Source organism: Hibiscus syriacus, unplaced genomic scaffold, assembly GCF_006381635.1.
Source record: "Hibiscus syriacus cultivar Baekdansim isolate YM2019G1 unplaced genomic scaffold, ASM638163v2 tig00111837_pilon, whole genome shotgun sequence".
NCBI lineage: Eukaryota > Viridiplantae > Streptophyta > Magnoliopsida > Malvales > Malvaceae > Hibiscus > Hibiscus syriacus.
The window spans coordinates 9323171-9336674 of NW_024063194.1; positions in this window are offsets into that span (position 1 = coordinate 9323171).

Genomic DNA, 13504 nt, shown 5'->3' on the forward strand with positions numbered 1-13504 from the left:
GAATTTTATGTTTTATTTGAATTAGATCCTTGAATTAATATCATGATTTCATTTTAGTCACTAGATTAATTAATTAACCCTAATACTTATTAGTTTATTAAATTTAGATTTTGTAACTATTAAGTAAATTTTTATTGTTAATTTTAAAACATTTAGATTTTTTCATTATGCATGCTTGCTAATTTATTTTATTTTATTTTGATACTTTTATTTAATTCTAACTTATTATTTTTATTTGTTAATTTTATTCATTTCGTTTCAATTTTAATTGTTATTTAACTTTATTTTAAGTTTAATCTTTTCTTTAATTAGTTAGATTTTAGGATAAATCCTTTAGATTTTAATTCTCTTTAATTTGGTCCATTGTAAGAGCCTTAAACATTAAGTTCAACCCCTAGATTTAGATTTCTCACACTTTAGTCCTTTAATTTAGGGAGTAATTTTAATTGGCTCTCGCATTAACTTGTCCAAGGGACCATTTCAATTATTCAATTTAATAATTGGTAAAAATTAATTAAGGTTAATAATTAAATCCTTAACCTTAAATTCTTCACAATTTAGTCTTTGAACTTTAATTAGATATTCATTTGACATAATTAATTAGGTCATTAATTAGAGTTTCCACTTTAGGTTAAATTTCACTTTAGTCCTTTAATTTAGGGAGTAATCTGAATTAGCTCTCGCATTAACATGCCCGAGGGAACATTTCAATTACTCGATTCAATAATTGGTTAAAATAAATTAGGATTAATCTTAGAGCCTCCATTTTTAGGTTTAGTCCGCTAAGCTCTTTAAATTACACAATTTGACTCTTTAAGTTAGAGGGAAGCCTTAATTAATCCACTAGTATAATTAGGTTCATAATTGGTTGCTTGGTGGTATTTTTTTTAATAAGGCAATGTTCATTTATCAAGAAATTAATAGTGCATCCTCTGTGTTATGCTCAGGGGTGACCATTGGTAATTCCTAAAGTAAATCGACATCCTCTTCAAAACCCCATATCATGATTTTTAAAACTTTATGGCAATGTTCGTTTACTTAGATTAATAACGAAGCTTTCGCATTAAATGCTCGAGGGTGGTTGTTATTGGTCTTAATAAACTAACATCTTTTTTTCAAACTTGGCATCCATAATGATTTTAAAATAAATAAAATATTGAACTTAAAATTTCTAATTTTAAATATAGGGTAATAGACTAGGTATTAATTTCTAGGCAATGTGGGGGTGTTAATCCTTCACCATGTGTAACCGACTCAAGAACTTGTTTTTAAGGTTTTCTCATACCAAAATTTGGTAGTTTTGATAAAATAAAATGTTTTATTAAAATTACCCAATTTTAGGCATTCCGATCACACTTTAAAAATTATTGGTGGCGACTCCTAACATTTTATTTCAAAATCTTTTGAAAAACCCCATCGTTGTAACTAGTCAGCTTTCCCCCTGAAAGGTCAGTTGAGATAAAGTGTAATTTGTTTTGATTGAGAATCGAAAGAATTTTTTTAGAGAATTCCTTATATTTGTATGCATGGTTATAATGGATTCTAACATATTTCTATAATTTTAGTTGCTTTGTAATTGATGTGTGTGAACCATCCAAGTTTAATTGAGGATAAGTGATAAACAAAGGAAATGATGAGAACTCTTATAAAGCTTTTGGGAAGACTACATTATGGTTGATGTTTAAAGTGTCGAGGTGAGTGCATGTTTATAGTATATGTACTTTTTTCTGGAATTAAAAGTGCAAATTGTGTATACTCATTTGACTCGTACACCTTGCATTCTCATTTACATACCTTGAGCTATAACATAAAGATATTTTGAAAAGTGCAGATTATGTTAGATAAATGAGGAAATTAAACTTTTCATTTATTATAAGTGATTTAGAATAAAATGCTTTATATATGACTTGATGATTTCAAGTATCTCTGAAATAGAAATAATTTGAATAAGTTTGTTTTATATGTTCATAGACTCTCATATGATATGTTTGTATTATTACTACTACTATTATTATTATGTTTTATTTTTAATTTTTTTGATTATGTCTCACAAAGTGTATACTTAACGTCTTTGAAACAATGAGCAACAATTCTTTACAATTGTCAATTACTATGGCGAAATTATACAAACTGATTTTGATGTTGTGATTAAGTCATACAAACCCGTAAACATGATGTTCCTTTTAGAAGTATCTCATTGAAAAATGAGGATCAAAATTCAAAAAAACTTGGAGAAATTGTTTCATCGTTTAGTTATCAACACTTGATCTCATCATATCTACTCACATATGGAATAGTACGCCTTGACGACGATGATGGTGTTTCTGTTATGTTTGGAATGCATCAATCCTCCAATAACGTTATGATTGAGATCTATGTTGAAATGGAATTTGTTTATGATACTCCAAACTCATCAGTAGTTGTACCCACAACAGAAGAACTAGAAACAACTCTACCAGATGCAAGTGATATAGATGATAACCTTGTTGGGAAATTCGATGAAAGCCTTGTTGAGTTTAGCGATGATGATAAAATTGTTATTACATTAATGGGAGATTATACCACGCCAATCATAGATGATAAAATTCGATGTTGTTTCACAATGTCATAGATTGAAGAAGGCTTCAAATGTTTGGAGTAATACACCAACACAACGTCAATCCCAAATACCTCGAAATAATTTACCTCTATATCATCATGAAGTTGTCATGTATAAAATTAATTAAGATGCTATGAGGAATCTCGAAATCCATGATATGCCAGAGATATATGCTGCCCTCTAGGATTATTTAGATGAAGGATAAATTGAGTTGGCGATTGGGTTCCAATTTGAAAATAAAAAATATGCACAGTTGGAAATTAAGGAGTATTATATCAAAGCCAATCTCAAATTCTATGTTGTTGAGTCTAATAAAAAATCTATTTTGTAAGGTGTTATACCATGATGATGGGTGTAACTAAAGAATATCAGTTTCATACTTATAACAGAAGATATTGTGGGAAGTCACAAGGTTCAATGGACAACACACATGTACAATAAGCTTTTTGACACAATACCACAGACATTTAGACTCATATGTGAAACTTTTGTTCAAAAACATCTACGGATACCAGTTTCAATGTTAATGGCATTCATCCGAAATTTATTTAGTTATATTTCTTCTTACTGAAAGTCATGGATGGATAAAAAGAAATTAATGAGATTATTGTATGGTGATTAGGATCATTCATATAATGAGCTACCACCTCTGCTGCGAGCAATGAAATTTTCCATCCCTAGAACCAGTGTGAGATACTATACTCATCATGCGACCATGCTTCACAGAGAAATTATCCCTAGAAAAAATAATTTTGGTGGCTTGTTCTAGGATTTCAAGTTATCACTGGAAAAAGAATTTTTTTGTGGCTTATTCTAGATTTTTCAAGTCGATGGGACTTTTCTATACGGGGTATATAGACACATTTTGATGATAGTTGTTGCATAAGATTATGGTAGAAACATTTTCCTCATCGTCTTTTCCATTGTTAAAATGAATTGAAGGAATGATGGAATCTCTTTCTCTCTCATTTGTGTTCCCATGTTGTCACTCAAGATGGTGTTTGCATGATATCAGATGGAGAAACTAGATTGTTAGAGACAATTGATAGATCAAGAAGTAGATGAAAATCTCCCTACACATATCTGACATATTATATATGTAATATTGTATTTAATGCTATGAGGAGGTTTCGGAACAAAAATTTCAAAAAAGATATTATCAACATGGATAACTAATATATTATTTTTTATTAATTATTTATGCTTCATTTATGTTTTTCATTTTGTATTCTTAAATCTCTTTTTTAGGGTATGCTTTAATACAACCAAATTTTTGCGCACGGCTAGAAATTTTGAGAAGATATAGAGAAGAATTCTATAACTTCATAGTTGAAATCCCTAGGGAAAGATGGTCACAAGCCTATGAGGATCAAGGTCAATATTATGACCATATGATAACCAACCATGTTGAATGTATAAACTCAATGCTTAAAGGGGCTCGACATCTTTCAATAACAAGTATTGTTAGAGAGACATATTTCAGGTTGGGTAAAGTTTGGGTAGAGAAAGGTGAACAAATAAATGCCATGATCAATGAAGGGAGATATTGGGTTCCATATTTGGAGAAGGTAATGTAAAAAATCATACACATGCAACATCAATGTTTGATCATAATTTTGGCAGATTTGATGTTGATTATGTTATCCAAGAACCTATTCGACCACATGAGGAGGGAAATTCTACCATATACACTAGTAATATAAATAGAAGATGGTGTAATTATGATTGATTTCATGCTTTTAGACTTTTGTGCACTCACATTGTCGCTGCATGTATACACGTTAATGTTGACTCATAGTCTTATGTTGATGACTGTTATAACCTACACATTATGTGTAACATATATATTTTTGAGTTTAAGTATCTCTTAAACGATTCTTATTGGCCTCCATCACCTATTTTTGAAGAATGATTACCAGATCTATAATCACATAGGAAGTTTAGGGGTTAACATAAATCTAATTGAGTTCATAATGATATAGATGATCCTTAAAAAGAGCAAGGTCTAGCAAAGCTTTGTGGCCATTGCAAAGATGAAAGTCACAATATATATCATTGTCTGAATCATCCAAAATATCGACTTGGATCATAATACCTTCATAATTGTTTTTACTTCATGTTTTTATTTTTCTTTCTTTTAACTAGGTTTATGTATTCTCTAAATTAATATCGTTCAATTCATATTTTTTGGATTATATTTTTATGTATATTTATGTATTTTCAACATCTTTATTTTCAACTTCCACTTTAATTCATTCTTTTTGTGTACATAATTGAAAAGTATTCATAAATAACTTCACTTGATTCATAATTACTTAATTAGTAAAGACACATTCATACATATATTTAAACCATCAAAATCAACATTTTTTCAACAATTATTTAAAATTTTCAGCACTCTCTATAATTCGTTTACTACGTCGAATTGGTAAGTCTTCATATTCGTCTTTTCTTTTTCTTTTTAATTTCCCTGCAACTATTGTTATTTTTGTCACCCCTATCTATGATTTGTTTACTATGTCGGATTGGTAAGTATTCATAATTATCTTTCGTCTTCTTCTTCTTCTTCTTCTTCTTCTCGATTTTCATCGGCTTTTCAACTCTTGTCCAGCTTCTTTCTTTTGCTTATCTTCCTCAACCATCGACGTAAATGTCTGGTATATCAACTCATCATCTGAAGATGAGTTTGAATCCCAATTTTCGGAGTCGTCAAAAACCATAAACACCATTCGCCAAATTATACCCAAATTATTCCTACTAATTCATTATTTGGTTCTCAAAACTTTGCCTCTCTTCTAATATAAGCACTATAAATTCACTCCTATTTATACTAAAAATTCTCAATCTACCTGTTGGAACTCGTCACCTTAATGTGACAAGTTTCCCTTTTAAATTTTCAAATTTTCACAACGTTCAACCAACAACTATATTTTTCAAATTCAACAGTAACTCATCACCTCCACGTGACGAGTTTATTTCTTTAAAAAAATCAGAATTCAAAGAAAATAATATATATTATTTTAATTATAAAAAATCATATATTTAATTGAAACTCGTCACGTCGAGGTGACGAGTTCCTTTGAAAATATTAAAAAAATCTTTTGTGTGGGGCCCACATCCCGAGATTCATTATAAAATAAATTTCAGGTGAACTCGCCACCTCGATGTGGCAAGTTTGCGCAACACTATAACAAATGATGTAGGTTGCAAAATAATTTTTTAGGTACCCTATTGGACCAATTAATTTTGATGCCTGGATTATTGAACCAAATTTGTCAACTTATGGTTTCCTCTCAAGAATAATCATCAATAAAAGAAGGGTATGTTATATATTTAGTACATAAAATATCATCTTTGACCGTTTTAGTGCCTAAATTTCAAATTTTTCAAACCATACCTAATATTTAGTTTTGTTTCATTTTAATACATCGTGTTAAAAAATGGGTAAATTACATCATTCATCATTCAACTGTCTCCTTACTCTTATTTTGGTATTAAAGTTTAAAAATTTTCAATTTAACTACTCAAATTTCAAATTGCTCTTATTTTAATCACTCTAATTTATTTTATTAATAATTTTTGTGACATGACATTTTTATTATTTTTATTAATATATAGTTAAAAATAAAAAAAATGAAAGCGAGTGATTAAATTAAGAGTAATTTGAAAGTTAAATAATTAAATTAAAAAAAATTAAATTTTAGTGACAAAAATAGGAGTGAAAATAAAGTTGTGTGATGAATTATAAAATTTCTCATAAAATGTGTCATGTGTAGATCACCGATTAAATTTTTAACGATAAGGTGCCAAACAAATAAGAACTAAATGTTATGTATAATTTTAAAAAAATTAAAATTTTAAATATTAAAACTGATAATTTATATATTAAAAAGCGTAATTTATTAAAAAAAAGCATAGACGGGGACTTGAAGGGACGCACGAAAACGGAGAGTAAGGAAGGAGAAAAAGGTAAAATATGAGGGGAAAGTTGATTGGTGGATAATGGAACGAGAGAGGGAAAGATGGGGCTCTTCGTACTCTTGGCTTGGCCTTTTCTTAACATTATTCTCATTTCCCTTTTTGTTTCCAAACGCAACGCTCCCTCGCTCACCTTTCGTCCAAAATTTTTATTTTATGGTAAATTACACATTTAATACTGAAATTATCAATTTTATTTTGTTTTAGTCATCCAACTATATTTTTAAATCATAACTAACATTTAGTTTTGATTTTTTTTTGGTCACTCTTCTTTAAAAATTAATGATGATGCTGATGTGTCACTATAAGATAATAACATGTCATCATTGAAAAATTATCAGGTTAGAAATTTTGTTAATTTTTAATGGTAGGTGACCAAAATGAAATCAAACAATTATATTAAGCATAATTTTGAAAAACATAGTTGAGTGTGATAGTTAAGATACTAAAAGTGTAGTTTATCCTTTGTTTTAAATTCCCTCTTTTCTTGCCACTAATTTTAACCATTCTAATCAGCTTATCGCCCCAAATATTTTTTACAGTAAAAAGTAAAAACTAAATTTGTTAAAACATATTGTACTATTTGCCTAATCGGATTTTGTCAAAATGTAATCACAATTTTAGACGGGTTTAGTTTAATTTTATTATTTTAAATCAATATACTTCTAAGATAATTTTAAAAAATATCAATATGATCCTTGAACTATTTTTACATTAAACGTGACTCTTAAACTTAAAAAAATAATTTAATGTTATTCTTTGACCAACGGTTTCTATTGTTTATCGTTACATTACTGACATGAGGCACTTTACGGTGCTGAATGACGGTTGATAGTGATGATGACGTGATTGATGGACTAAATTGATATTTTTTCAAGTTTAATGGCTAAATTGATTTTTTGAAAGTCCAAGGACCTATTTAATTTTGAGAAAATCGCCTCAGTGACCAAAAAAAAGTTATAATATACGATTTTAACCAACTTTTTTTGGATTTGCCAAAATGACCAACAAAATCGCAACGCGAAATAAAAATCGCAACGCGATCCCCAGAATCGCAAATCAGTTTCCAAAATCGCAACGCGATTCTTGAAAATCGCGATGCGATAGTACAAATTCGCATTGCGATTTTCAATAATCGCAACGCGAATATGAAAATCGCAACGCGAACACATAAATCGCAACGCGTATCCGTAAATCGCAACGTGTATCCGTAAAATCGCAACGCGTATGGGTAAATCGCAATGCGTATCCGTATATCGCAACGCGTATCCGTAAATCGCAACGATAATACATAAAATCGCAACGCGTATCCGTAAATCGCAACGTGTATCCGTAAATCGCAACGCGTATCCGTAAATCGCAATGCGTATCCGTAAATCGCAACGCGTATCCGTAAATCGCAACGATAATCCGTAAATCGCAACGCGTATCCGTAAATCGCAACGATAATCCGTAAATCGCAACGAGAATCTGTAAATCGCAACGATAATCCGTAAATCGCAACGAGAATCTGTAAATCACAACACTGAAATTTTGGGTATATAACACTGAAATCATAAACTAAATCCCTAAATCGCAACTCATTCCATCTCCATCTATCACTCTCTCCCGGCGACATCCGTTCCTATATCCAACGACATCCTTCCCAATCCGGCAACAGGTTTTAGTTTCGCAGCTCGTCTGTTTAGTAAATTAATTTACAACCATGAAATCATCTGATCATGTTTTGGATAGATTTGTGTTTTGGAGGGTCATGGGATAATGTTCATGGTGTTTTACAATATATGCCTTTACCCATGAATCTTCAACTAAAATTGTCTTTACAAAAGTTAACTTATGAACTCTAATGCTACGTGTTTCAAATAAATTGAATTTAGCCCCTAAGTGGATTTAGGCTATCTTATCAGAGAAATGGTAAAGTTTATTTGTTAACCGACAATGAAGATGTTGAACGATTCATTGCTTACATTATGTTTCACAAGATGATGTTACATTGTATGTTGTTGAACCTAGAAGTAGTATTGTTGGGTCAGTAGCGGGTAGTAATCAACTAAGTTTTCTCAAAAACCACAACCTTTCTCTAATCCAAATCCCAATCAACTTTCAGCACCAAATTCCGGTTTTCGTATTGACCAGTTAGACGATGAGCAACAGAAAAAATTGTAAGTACTAGTCAGTATTCGAAATTTGGTCTGGTCAATATCCGGACTTTGATATTGGTCAATACACGGATTTTGATGATGTTTCAGAAGAAACAGACCATGTGTGTAATGATTTTAATATGGTCAATACCCGAATTTGATGATGAAACACCGTTGCCGAGGAAGATGTTGTTGATGATAATGAGGAGGAAGTTACGACTGTGAATGAACATGTTGAACATCCATTCTGTAATTCATATAATCCTGAAGAAGAAAAGAAGAAGAAAAAGTCCCCGAAGAAAAGAAAATGCCACGGGAGTATAACTGGAAATGCCAGAATTACTTCAGTTACCGGAAGAAGAGTTGGCAAAGAAAGCAGTTGATTGTTACACAAAAGTTATTCGTGTCAAGAAAGATGATTGTTTTGATACAAAGGAAGACTTGAAGATAGCTTTGTATACAAAATGTGTGGAAGATGGCTATCAACTAAAAGTTAACAAATCAAGCAAAGATCGTTTCGAAACAAGGTGTATGATTGACAAAAACTGTACGTGGCGTATGATTGCAAAGAGAATAAAAGATTGCAAAATGTTTCAAGTTAGGACTTTTATTGATAAACATACATGTTCAAGAACCCAAGTTTTTCCTCACCATAGACAGGCAAACAAAAAGGTGTTGGGTGGTTTTCTGGCTGAGTTAATGTTTTTGAATGGCAGGGTATATCGGGGACATGAAATTATGACTGACATGAATGCGGTTCAAGATAGTATATCATATTCTCAAGCTTGGAGAGCCAAATGTTATGCCTTGGAATTGTTGAGGGGTCGCCAGAAGCATCGTTTGCCCAACTGCCGGCTTATTGTCACAATTTAAAGCTGAAAAATCCTGGGTCGGTAACTCATATCAAACAGATAGAGATGGACGCTTTGAGTTGCTGTTTATCGCCATTGGTGCTACGGTTAGTAAATCAATATAATTTTGTTGACTCATTTTTGTTAGTTACATGCATTTCACATTTAAATGATTATATTTCTTGTGTATATTATTTGTAGATTCGTTCGTTTATTACTTGCATGCGCCCAGTTATTATAGTTGCACATTTGAGGCGTGGGAAGTAACTTATTAGCAGTAGCCATGGATGCTAACAATGGGATATTGCCAATAGCTTACGGGGTTGGCAAATCTGAAACCTTGGAGTAAACTTATTAGCAGTAGCCATGATGGCTCTCGTTCTAGAGGTGTATAGTCGTCACGATCGGGTGATGGCTCTAGGTGAGGTGATGGCTCGAATTGGAGGAAGTGGATGCTGCTCATCTCTGCCATCAAAAACTCTGATTGCACCAATCAGTAAGCCTCCGTGGGTGAGTCTTGTAATGGAATGTTGGCCTCCTAAAATAAAACTCAAACAAAGTTAAACGTCTACTATTAATAACTTGTTTATATTTATATGAAAGTATTTGTGTTAACTTACATTATTTATTGTGGCATGGTATTAAGTCTTCCCAATCCAACAGAGTTTTCCTCTTCCAGGAAATAGCCCTGGGAATATCATTTGACGTTTTTATTGCATATGTACGCATGCTGGGGAAAGCCTCGAATATCCAAATCTACAAACAATATAATAACAAAATTAGTAATTGTTAAATAATTAATTATAATTTTAGAAACATTATATAGAAATTCTTACCTTAAAGGCCCAAACAAAGCCTGACAAAGTGTATTTGGACCCATCGCCCCGCAAACTTTTGCGGTCATCAAAGGCAGACGACAACTTAGTCCAGGTAGCTTTCCATATATACGAACCCCACGGAAACAGATTCCATGCATTCAGGTCCTCTACCAATATTATTAGCTCCCGATGAATAGGTTGTCTGGCCTCTCTGCCTAAAAAGCCGGCATACACAAGTAGTAGAAGGCATACTCGGACAACATCGACGTCTTCCATCCGAGTGAAACCAGCTTTCTTATTAAATAATTTCTTCAGGTCGTCGACATGTAGGTTCGGCTTCTCCATTGACTCATCCGGAAAAACCCATAACCATGATGGGCGGGCGATATGACGAGTGTACCGGCCTACATCATCGTGTCCGAATCGTAGACCAGTGATTAAGCAGAACTCCTTCCGCCCAAAGCAAGTATACGCTGGTGGAAAATGAAACCATATCTCTTCCTCACGTTGTATACTGTCGGGTAGATTTGATGTCATGGTCTGAAGCCACAAATGGTCAAATTAGCATCTCCACCCGGATGCTGCACTCTCAGCCATGGCCCGAAGCAGGTTTCCTCAAACAATTGTCTTTGAGCAGGTGAAAGCTTCTTTGCAATTGTAGTGGCCAGGCTGACTTTATTTCTCAAGGTCAATTGAGCCGAAAAAAATTTCTACAAAAACAATAAACATACCAAGTTAGATATACCAAAAACTACACTGTGAAGATATACCAAAAACAATAAACATAAAAAGTAGTAGTTTATTCTTGAAACTAAATTTGCAACACTGTTTTGTCTTTTGGTTGAAATGAAATCGCAACGAGAGAATCGCAACGCGAGATGACAATCGCAACGAGAGAATCGCAACGCGAATGAAAATCGCAACGAGAGAATCGCAACGCGAAATGAAAATCGCAACGAGAGAATCGCAACTCGAAATGAAAATCGCAATGCGATTTTGGTTTCGCGTTGCGATTCTCGTTGCGATTTTCATTTCGCGTTGCGATTCTCTCGTTGCGACAGTCATTCTCTCGTTGCGATTTTCATTTATCTCGTTGCGACTCTTCTGCAAATTGAAACTTGAATGGATTGCATTACTTCAACCAAAAGACAGAACAAAGACAAAGACAAATACTAACTTGAAAATCGCAACGAGAGAATAGCAACGCGAAATGAAAATCGCAACGAGAGAATCTTAACGCGAAATGAAATCTAAGTGAAATGCTTAATCTATTATTGAAATGACCAGTAAACTTATCATCAGTTTCAATATGAAAAACCTACAATAATGCAAACATTTCAAAATAAAATAATTAAAAAAAACTAACCCTCGGAGGTTGATTTCCATTTCTGAATATTGTGAGGGATTTCTGACGTGAATGGTTGTGAGGGATTTCGCCGGAGATGGGACGGAAATCTTCGGAGATGGGGACGGATTTCTTCGCCGTAGAGAGTGAGAGATGGAGATGGGACTGAGTTGTGATTTTAGGTTTTAGGTTATGAGTTGCGATTACGGGATTTTGTCTTAATTTCTTTTTGTAATTTGAAAATAAAATACGCGTAGCGATTATAATGGCGCTTTAAATATCGCGTTGCGATTACGGATACGCGTTGCGATTTATGTATTATCGTTGCGATTTACGGATACGCGTTGCGATATACGGATACGCATTGCGATTTACCCATACGCGTTGCGATTTTACGGATACACGTTGCGATTTACGGATACGCGTTGCGATTTATGTGTTCGCGTTGCGATTTTCATATTCGCGTTGCGATTATTGAAAATCGCAATGCGAATTTGTACTATCGCATCGCGATTTTCAAGAATCGCGTTGCGATTTTGGAAACTGATTTGCGATTCTGGGGATCGCGTTGCGATTTTTATTTCGCGTTGCGATTTTGTTGGTCATTTTGGCAAATCCAAAAAAAGTTGGTTAAAATCGTATATTATAACTTTTTTTTGGTCACTGAGGCGATTTTCTCTTTAATTTTTTAGAAAAATAAAAAAAAAATTAAAAATAAAAGGTAAATTACTAAAAAAATAAAAAACATATATTTTTGTACCTTAAATTTAACTTGACTTTACAGAGTTATATCTAACAAAAATTGACGGATTGTCGATTTTTCTATCATTTTTTAATTTAAGTTTAGGTGAAGTTTACTTTTCAATATAAGTTTATATTCATTAAAATGCTCATCTTAATTGTATAACTATATTTTATATTTTTTTAATTATATAGTATCATTATAATTTATAAATAAAATTTAATTTTATAACCTTTAAATTTATTTTTATAATATTTTATAATATTAATTTATTTTATTTTATAAAAAATAATGAAATAAAATTACAAAAATATTTAGGGTTTAAGATAAGTAGAGATAACTATATAAAATAAAATTATTACATAATACACGAGTTTAAATTTATATAAATAGAAGTCAAGTTAAGTTTTATATATATATCATTTTTAGTAATTTAATTTTTATTATTTTTATATTTACTTTTTTTTACTTTTTTATGTTATAAATTTAAAATATTTTATTTTTTAAAAATAATTTAATAATACATTTACCTTTAAAATTTTGGTCATCGAATTCGATAAAAAAAATCAATTTAGCCCATTTATCACATCACCAGTCACCATGGACCGTCAAGTTAGTATTGTGAAATGTTACGTCAGTAACGTAAATGTCAACGATGAAAATTATTGATCAAAGGGGACTCTTTATCTATGTTTGAGAGTCATATCGATTGTAAAAAAAAAAATTAAGGGCCACATTATTTTTTCTTAAAAAGTAGAAGGACCTAGGTACTTTTTTTTACCTATTTTTAATTAATATGAAATATCCTTTTGAGTAGAAAAAATTATTTATTTATTTATTTAATTTGATGGGTTGAATTTAGTTTCAAGTAAATAATTTTTTTACTTTTTACATCTAATTTTGAATCAATTATACGCATATAGAAATGTTGATTTTTCTCTTCCAATCATTTACATAAACTGATCTAAAAATATTTTAGGGTATAAATATATATATATTAGTAATATAAAAATTTTGTACTTGAATAAAT